Raw genomic sequence first — 9,154 nt, forward strand, 5'->3', positions numbered from 1 at the left:
TGCCCTGATGATCATATACGACTAGACCATTAGCAACAGGGCCTCATCAGAAGTCTTTTGAAGACCCTTGCTTGTTGATATAATATCCCTGCCATCCTTACATTTTGGACTGTGTTTTGTCAAATGTGTCACCTTCCATCACTGTCTAGCATAAACATGAGATTTTAGTCCGAACATTTTTGTTACTGATTTGTGATTATTGAGGACAATTAGGGTGGTACTGTGCTCAGTAGTACTACTTCCACATTTTCTCTACACTTTTTGGGGTTAGTCAGGCTCTTACTATCTTCACATGACTGTTTAAAGTATAAGCGTTCTTTGACTATGACATGGACTTAAACTTGTACCAGCAGCCTCTGAAAAATGGCTTTTGCCATTAAGTGTATCTGAAACCAAAAACAAAGATGTAATCTCAACTTACCAGTCCATAGAAGAGGTGACCACATTAGATTTTTTCCAGACCTTTTCCCCCTTATTTGTACCTGGAAATCTCATAGTATCGCACTTCCTGCCCTAGAGTGACCACTCTCTGAGTCTATAGAGGAGTAGCGTTGTCATCTTAAAGAGGCTGTAACCTTAAAAAAAAAAAACAAGCTAAAAAAAACACCCCTGTAAGACAAAGGCATAATGAGCTCATTATGAAATACCTTAGAACGAAGCCTTTCAGGGGCACCCGCACACCGCTGAGATGGCTGACATCTTTCCCGGAGTTAATTTTGGGTTCACGGGCACTGGCACTGTGAGTGGCTAGAGCAGCGATGATGTTACACCTGCGCATGTGCGCAGGTGCCACCGTTCAGGGCACAGGGCTCGGAAGGAACGGCACCCGTGGCCGTTCCTTCAGAGTGCATGCACCAGTGATGTCACTGGCTGCATGTAATGTAAATATCCCCTAAACTGTACACGTTTAGGAGATATTTAAACTACCTATAGGTAAGCCTTATTATAGGCTTACCTATAGATAAATGTCAGCAGAGGAAGTTTACTTTCACTTTAAGCTGCTTTACTAATGTGGACTACAAACGCATTCTCATCTCTTCATCTCTGTTAAACAGGGGGTGGGGGGCTTGTATTTTACAAAAGAAATCTTGGAAGGAAGATAACACTGACAGTCTACTGACTGGAATGGTACCAACTGATTGGAGAAAAGCCAATGTAGCACCAATATTTAAAAAAGGGCCAAAATACATCTCTGGGAATTACAGACCAGTTAGCCTAACATCAATAGTATGCAAGTTCTTGGAGGGGATGATAAGGGACTATATACAAGATTTTAGTAATGAAAACAGTATCATTAGCAGTAATCAGCATGGATTCATGAAGAATCATTCTTGCCTAACCAAATCATTCTTGCCTTAACCTTCTATGAGAAGGTGAGCTGCCATCTAGATAAAGGGAAAAGACCATCTGTGAGCTGCCATCTAGATAAAGGCCCGTAGACGTGGTGTATCTGGATTTTGACAGAGTTCCCCATAAACTTTTACTGTAAAAAGTAAGGTCTGTTGGCATGGACCATAGGGTGAGTACATTGATTGAAAACTGGCTACAAGGGCCAGTTCAGAGGGTGGTGATAAATGGGGAGTTCTCGGAATGATCAGAGGTGGAAAGTGGGGTCCCCCAGGGTTCTGTGCTGGTAATAAAGGGACAGGGGATATTAGTTATGAAGAAGGGTTACGAGCACCTTGAGGCGCTTGAGAGTGGATATGATTTCAATTTACAAATACCATACTGGTGACCCCACAATAGGGATAAAACATTTCCACGGAAAGAAGTTTAATAAGACACATGGCCACTCATTAAAATTAGAAGAAAAGAGGTTTAACCTTAAACTGAGTAGAGGGTTCTACTGTAAGAGTGGCAAGAATGTGGAATTCCCTTCCACAGGCGGTGGTTTCAGCAAGGAGCATAAATAGTTTAAAAAAAACTATTAGATAAGCACCTAAATGACCACAACATACAGGGATATACAATGTAACACTGACATTTAATCACACACATAAGTTGAACTTGATGGACTTGTGTCTTTTTTCAACCTCACCTACTATGTAACTATTTAACTATTGTTTGAGATTTCAGTTCAGTGCAGAGGAAGTGACAAGGACACCATGCTTCCGGCAAGACCAATAGGCATTTTCTGAACTTTTGCAAAATGTACTTAGCTTGAAACATGAAGATGAATGTGTCCATCACATTTGTAGATTGGTAAATATAAAACATTTTTGTTCTTGGGTTCATAAACTGTATACTTTAATGAGGATGTGTCTTGTTTCCTGCAGCATGGCCTGCAGTCTCCCAAAGTTGCATTCACATTCTGCTGCACTATGGCAAAGCTGAATGTAGACACAGCTTGCAGAGACTGTTCGCCATGGTGCTTGGAGCATTACTGATTTTCAATCAAGGTAACATATACTTTTTCAGGGTCTGTAAGGACAAGTACAAATGCATGTCTTAAATAACAACATGATTCTTTAGCCTGACAGATGGGTATCGTGGTACACAAAAAGGCCAGTGAGATACAATAAAGTCATTACACTCTGCCACATATCTAATAATTGGTGTTGTCGAAAGATGGAGTACTCTGAATGGTAGAAGTATAGCAAAGATGTTGCTACCACATAAATGTTCTGTTCTGTGCAGTACCGTGATATGTTTATCTACAAGTCACTTAAATGTGCTCATAATGGTACGTGTCTGCATTGTGCAGAAAACACAGCTGCATTTATTCTTGTAGATTCCTGCAATTTGTTTATGTGAATATGAAGTAACAAAATGTACATCTAATGGGGAACACTTACAGAAAATCTCTGGAATGTACACAGATATAATTACATTCTTTAGTTAGGTGTGTCTTGGAAATAGTTCAGCCTTCGGTAAATATACTCATGAAGTTGATAGGGGGATGTGAAGTTTTAAACATTGGAAATTCTTGACTTGAAGAGATGAAGATAATGGCATGGGAGACAGATGCACAGAGTAAAAGCAGCAGCATATTTGAATATTTTAAAATAAAAAACATGATTTACGCACATTATTACAACGCATGTTGCTTAGAGGGCCTGAGCTTGTTTAACTTATAGAGACCCTGTCCCCGTATTCTATCCTGACACCTAAACACATACAGGCTGGCAATCTGTGTCCTTTTAGATTGTAAGCTCTCACAAACAGGACCATCTGATCCCCTTTGTATTGAATTGTGTTGCAACTGTACTGTCTCCCTCCATTTTATACAAACTGTTGGTGCTATATAAATCCTGTCCGATAATATATTAATATTATGTGAATTCAGCACTGCAGTTTTTCCACAAAATCAACACTTCCTGAAGTGTCAGAGCTTAAAATTTCCAAGCTTCAGCACCCACCCACCCTTCCCCCGGCCTCCACAGCAACATGTTTCTTCAGCAAGAACAGAGTACAGTATGTGCGGGGTTCAGGGATGCACTATGTACAAAGTACAGTTTCAGGGGTGACCTATGCACAGAGTTCAGGGTGTGCTACGTACTGAGTGCAGTTTCAGGAGTGCCCTATGCACAGAGTGCAGGGGTGCACTGTGTACAGAGTGCAGGGTTGAGGAGTGAGCTGCATAAAGAGTGCAGGGTTTAGGGGTATGCTATGCACAGTGTGCAGGTCCAGCTCTCTTTTACAGGCTGTCCACATCTCACTTCCACCCCACCCAGGCTCTGCCATCTGCACCATTCTCCCCAACCCCCCCACTACATCTCCCTCCACAGTCCTTATCCCCCCTCCCTTTTCCCTAAAAGCCTCCTTGCATCTCACCTACTAGGCCTGACTAGTACCTTCCAGCAGTGTAGATGGCTCTACCTCTCTGTTTCACATGCAGGGAGACCATTGGTTGGCATCTGTGCACAGATGGGGATCACAGTGCAGCTTACTACGTGATTCCCCAACCCACAATGCACCTGTATCTGCATCTCCCTTGTTCCCACCGTGAGTGCAGAGCAGGAAGGGATCTGTGAGAGCTACAGAAAGGAAGATAGATGACTTCTGTGTTTACAAGGGAGTAGAGGGTAAGAGCTGGAGGTGGTGGAACAGAGTTTCGCCACATTCCAGCTAAAAAAAAGTCTTGGGTGCGAGGGCCACATAAATGGTTTTGGCCCGTGGGCCTAGTGTCACATCTGCTTTAAAAGCCGCTGCCTAGTAAACTATGACAGCAAGCTTTTTAGGCAGTGGTTTTTAGTAACGATCTTGAAAGAGTTTTGTATTTGCAGCAGAAGTACAGTGATGATGTAGGGGACCAGAAACAGGACAGTGCTGCAAATTGCTTGGAGGTTTGAGTGTCTGATATTCCCAGAAATATTCATCTCTTGCACAATTATGGAGCTGATATAATTACTTGGAGCTCTAAAAATTTCAGCACAGACAACACTTCTGCAAGCACACAAAAAACAGAGTGCCAGCCTATGTTTAGTTGCCAGGGCAGAAGATAGTGACAGGGCCTCTTTAAGGTTAATTTTCCTAAATGTTAGGAATTCTCAGCAATTTATTGCCATGTAATAATATACATTGTCAATATACTGTAGATTGCCTTTATTATGCATGGATCGATACCCAGTTTGGCATGCAAAAAGAACCTAACAAGGAAAATATCTTTATGTGGTGTCCATTAGTGCTAAATGTCACCTTGTGAGAACTTCTCTTTTTGAGTTACACATGAAAGGCTTTAGTATTTATTCCCTGTACTATAATTTTGCTCACTCTGCTCTTGCTCACTCCTGAGATGGACTAGGGACTATGGGATTTGTAGTGTGCATAGAGAAAAACACAAGTAACTGCAATGACACCCAGAAAACAATAGTCTTCTGGGTGTCATGTTCAGACCAGAACATGGTATTACACTGCGTTCCAGAGCAGTGTGATGCAACATATCTATATAACATCGCACCACTCTGCATTATTCTCTCACGTCGCCGCACAGCAAGTGTACTGCTGTGTGATGCGATAAAACATGCATCACACCGCCCCCTGCTGCATGGCTCTGCAACCCAAAATGCTGTGCGGGGTTTTTTTGTGTTGACGTAGCGATTTTTTTTTTCCATTCAACCGGCTGGTTGAATAAAAAAAAAAAACAGCAAATCGCTGCATCAGCACAAGAGATGTTGATGCAGCGATCTCTCCTGTAGAGAAATTGTATTCTGACAGGGGGGACTCCCCCGCCAAAATACACAGATCAGTGTTTGCAGCCACTGGCTGCGATTGCTGATCGAATGCTGGTTCGCCAGCATTCTCATTCGACAGTAGCCAGCCCTTCAAGCTTTTCTGTGTGATCATTTTACAGCATCAAAAACTGATCAGCTGTCGACAGCATGTAGTGATACTGAAAACCAACGAGGACTCCAGGGCAGGAAAGCTTTCTGATTTATCTGCATCCTGTTTAAAATAGTGTTTAAGTTCTTATACGCTGTGCTGAATGCATTTTTTCATTGTTTTAGGAGGCTAAGGTTGGATTACAGGATATAGCAGTTTGATTTTATTGGTCTTTCTTTATGTTCTCACTCTGGGAGCGGTAGGCCCCAAGGCCAACCAACCCTTTGGATCTATACCATTCTCCTTTCTTTGTGAAAATTTGCTTCTTGTATTTTGGTGGGTTAAGGGGTTGCCACACGACGGCTAGGGTGCACTAGGCAGGGAGTAAAATTTGTTGTTTTTGTATGTATTAGTTTAACTAAACAGTTGCTGATCCCTGTCTGAAGGAGGCTAAATGCCCTTATCTTTTACGCATGTTCCAGGAAGTATTATGTTCTCGTGTATTCTTACATTTATGCATTGCGTACATTTTTCTTTAATTTTCTTGATTTTCTTTATGTACAAAAAAAAAATAAATCTAAAAAAAAATAGATTTTAATTGTAAATGTAAAATGATTCAAGAGTTTTCAGTCTCACTGAGATTTGTGCATAGGAAAACAACAAGTTCCATCTGTCAGCATAGGAAAGAATCATAATTCTCAATGGAGCACAAATACGGTGATGTCACTGCATTTGTAGTCTGTTTGTAGGTAGCCTCCTTACATACAGGTAACTGTGACAGGACAGTCTTGCTGGCTGAGAGAAGAAGTGGAACTACAATTGTATCATACTTACTTTCTCATGCAGAAATGTCATATTATATTCAGAATGTGTTTGTGTTTTCCTGCTGTTTTGTGAAATCCTGTTGAGGCTGTAACTGTTCTCTAAATTGTCTCCAGCAGCCATTTTTTAGAAGCCTCTTGTTCTGATTGGTACCAAGTTATCTTGAGATTTTGTCCACCATTTTATGTTAGCTGCCATATAAAAGAGAGCCCAGCCACCATTTTGAGAGACATGTATGTGGAATGAGTGAGGGAAAGGTATACTGCCTGTGAGGGAAAGCTAGGCCTTATTCAGGGAGAGTGTTCCAGCCTGCAGGGACAGCACAGGGATCCTCAGGAGACCTGCCTGTCAGCACTGCGTCTGTGCTTGTGATAGAACATCATCTAAGACAGTATATTTTCCTGTTAAATCATCTCTGCTGCATCTGTGCAACCTGCTTATGGACTCCAGCCTATGGCAAGTAATCAAAATGTGCCTTGTATACCACTGATGTGCCTGAAGAGAGGAATAGTAACTACAGTGCCAGTTTACTGAGCTGCATTCTGTATCTTTGGTGAATGGACTGTTAATCTGTGCCTTATATGCCTTATATAACAAGAGAACTGTTTACACCACTTTTGTAAATATCATTTTCTACTGCTGCTTATCCGGGAATTAAAGTTACTTCATTTACAATACCACACAGTGTGTTTCCCTCTGTAGCCATGCTAATTCCCTGGCTTGCATTTTGATACTTCCTACAGCTACATAAATGAATGTCCGTACCTCAGTACAGACCTGAGCTAGAGGAAAAGTCTACATGAACCAGAGCATTGCAGCCACAATCCTCCTGCAGACTCCAATACAAAAAATAATAAACGCACATTTTTCTTTGTGCAGTATGGGTGCATTTCTTCTTTTTTTTGCAAAAAATTGAATTAGCCTTTAAATGTTAAGTGAGTGTATTCTGAAAAGTAAGGACTTGATAGGAGCAGTGTTTGTACCTGCTGTCAGGGCCTAGGACAAGGGGTGGGCAGGAGGGACTGCTGCCCAGTGTGCAATGGTGTATTGCAGGGATGTGGGCGACCTAATCCTAAGGTAAGGGGGGGGGCGCAGTCTGGCATCTTTGCCCTGGGTGCTGGATGGCCTTGTCCCAGCATTGCCTGCTGCGTCATGTTGGAGGGTATTCTCTACGTTCCTTCTGCCCTTCTAATATCGCGGTCTATTTATACTCTGCAGTGTAATAAGGGAGGGTGTGGGTGGTGAAGTAGACCAAGTTTTGTGCTGCCAACAACTGTGTACCAATGGCATTCTTCAGGGTGCTGGTGCCAGCCTTTGCCTTGACAAACAACCGCTCACTAAATACTTCTACCATCAAGGTGAGATGTGAAAGAGTTGAGGGAGACCATCATTATAAATGCAAAAAAAAAGGTATATTTTATCCCTTATATTAAGCTCTTATTTAAATGTTAATGCAATGTATCGGGCGCTAAGTCGTATGATGTCATCTCGTTCATGCACAGGAAGAGCTCCAATCGGTAAAAGGAAGACCAGCCAGCATGGACTGTCAAAAGTGATGAATCTTGTTGACAGATGAAGGAAGATAAAGGTTACAATCACGTTTTCTTTATTTCACCATTCTGAACATTAACCTATTGGGTTAGGTTGACCTTTAACTTATTTTTCTGTTTCCAGTGAAAAAAAATCGACCTTTATACTTTACCTTGTGAAAAATATTTATTGAAGCTCTTGTTTTTCCTATGTGAACTAAAATATTGGATTCCTCTTTTTGCATGCTATATACCAATGCTGTAAGTGAATGCTATACATACCTACTGACATATATCAGGGCATAAACAAAGGTCACAGTGGTAAAGACTGTTAGATCTTGTCATTGTAGTATGAGATATTTCTAAAGATCAGGCGTGCCCAAATATATTAATAGGACAAGTAGGAATGAAGTTTTGAGAGTAATAAATACCCTGGCATCAGTTGGAGTTAAAAAAAATTATTGGTGTCAGTGGAAATGAAAGGCACCCCTACATTGGAGGTCAGTAAAAGTGGGAAATGCCTGCATCAGAGGTAATAAATAAGTATTCCACTGGGTGTAATAAAAGCAAATGCATCAGTAGTCGGTGAGATATATTAATGCACCTGCGTTAGAGGTCAGTTGGAGCTATAAATGCACCTCTGTCAGAGACCAGTGTGATAATTAAATGCACATGTATCAGTAGCCATTAGGGATGAGCCTGCGGTTTGCGCAAATTAACTGAACATTTGGGGCGTTGGCAGGAAATGTGAGCGCAGCAGAACGCCCCAGGGTGCCTTTAGCCTATCATGGCTGAGGGGGACAAAGTCCATGTCCTACACTATATAAGGCTGCTTACATGTATAGTGTATAGTGTGTGTGGACGTAGATAGACTGAGCCAGATTAGGCAGGCAGGTTTGTTAGTGGCATGCAGACAGTGTATTTAATATACATACAGTCCAGTGTGTATATATATATATATATATATATATATATATATATATATATATATATACATATACAGTATCTCACAAAAGTGAGTACACACCTCACATTTTTGTAAATATTTTATTATCTCTTTTCATGTGACAACACTGAAGAAATGACACTTTGCTACAATGTAAAGTAGTGAGTTTACAGCTTGTATAACAGCATAAATTTGCTGTCCCCTCAAAATAACTCAACACACAGCCATTAATGTCTAAACTGCTGGCAACAAAAGTGAGTACACCCCTAAGTGAAAATGTCCAAATTGGGTCCAATTGGCCATTTTCCCTCCCCGGTGTCACGTGAATCGTTACTGTTACAAGGTCTCAGGTGTGAATGGGGAGCAGGTGTCTTAAATTTGGTGCCATCGCTCTCACATACTGGTCACTGGAAGTTCAACATGGTACCTCATGTCAAAGAACCCTGAGGATCTGAAAAAAAGAATTATTGCTCTACATAAAGATGGCCTAGGCTATAAGAAGATTGCCAAGACCCCGAAACTGAGCTGCAGCATGGTGGCCAAGATCACAGGGCGGTTTAACAGGACAGGTTTCACTCAGAACAGGCCTCGCCAT

Source organism: Aquarana catesbeiana, linkage group LG12, assembly GCF_042186555.1.
Source record: "Aquarana catesbeiana isolate 2022-GZ linkage group LG12, ASM4218655v1, whole genome shotgun sequence".
NCBI classification, from domain to species: Eukaryota; Metazoa; Chordata; class Amphibia; order Anura; family Ranidae; genus Aquarana; species Aquarana catesbeiana.